This window comes from Dipodomys merriami, unplaced genomic scaffold (assembly GCF_024711535.1).
Source record: "Dipodomys merriami isolate MVZ:Mamm:240054 unplaced genomic scaffold, mDipMer1.0.p SCAF_66, whole genome shotgun sequence".
Classification (NCBI taxonomy): domain Eukaryota; kingdom Metazoa; phylum Chordata; class Mammalia; order Rodentia; family Heteromyidae; genus Dipodomys; species Dipodomys merriami.
This window is the reverse complement of record NW_027206246.1, coordinates 3,671,200-3,672,140: the sequence shown is the minus strand read 5'-3', so window position 1 is coordinate 3,672,140 and position 941 is coordinate 3,671,200.

Here is a 941-nt window from a genome sequence, read left to right as displayed (position 1 = left end):
AATCTAACCCTCACCCACACTCTACCCCTCACTCTAACCCTAACCATAAACCTCACCCTCACGCTCAAACTAAACCTACACTCAACCCTCACCCTCACCCTAACCCTTACCCTTACCCTAACCCTAAACCTACCCCTCACCCTCACCCTAACCCTAAACCTAACCCCAAACCTAATCCAAACCCTAACCCTCACCCTCACGGTCACCCTCAAACTCACCTTCACCCTAACCCTCAAACTAACCCTAACACTCACCCTAACCCTAAACCTAACTGTCACCCTCACCCTCCACTTCAGCCTAACCCTAAACCTAACCCTAATCCTAACACTAACCCTCACATTCACACTAAACCTAAAACTCACCGTCACCCTCACCCTCACCATCACCCTAAACCTCACCCTCACCCTAACCCTCACCATAACCCTAACCTTAATCCTAACCCTAACCCTCACCCTAACCCTAACCCTCACACTAAACCTCACATTCAACCTAATCCTCACCCTAACAATAACCCTAACTCTTACCTGACCAAAATTCTCAACTTCACCCTCATTCTTAACCTATCCCGCACACTCACCCTGGACCTCACCTTAACCCTTACATTAACCATAAACCTAAACTTCACCCTCACCCTCACCGTCACGCTCAGCCTAACCCTAACCTAACCCTAATCCTAAAACTAACACTCAACCTCACCCTCACCCTAACCCTAACCATAAACCTAACCTTCACACTCACCCTCACCGTCACCCTCAGCCTTACCATAACCCTCACCCAAATCGTAACCCTTACGCTCACCCTCACCATCATACTCACCCTAAACCTCACCCTCACCCTAAACCTAAACCTCACATTAACCCTAACCCTAAAACTCACTCTTACCCTAAGCCTAAACCTAACCCTAACCCTAACAATAACCCTAACCCTATCCTTCATCCTAA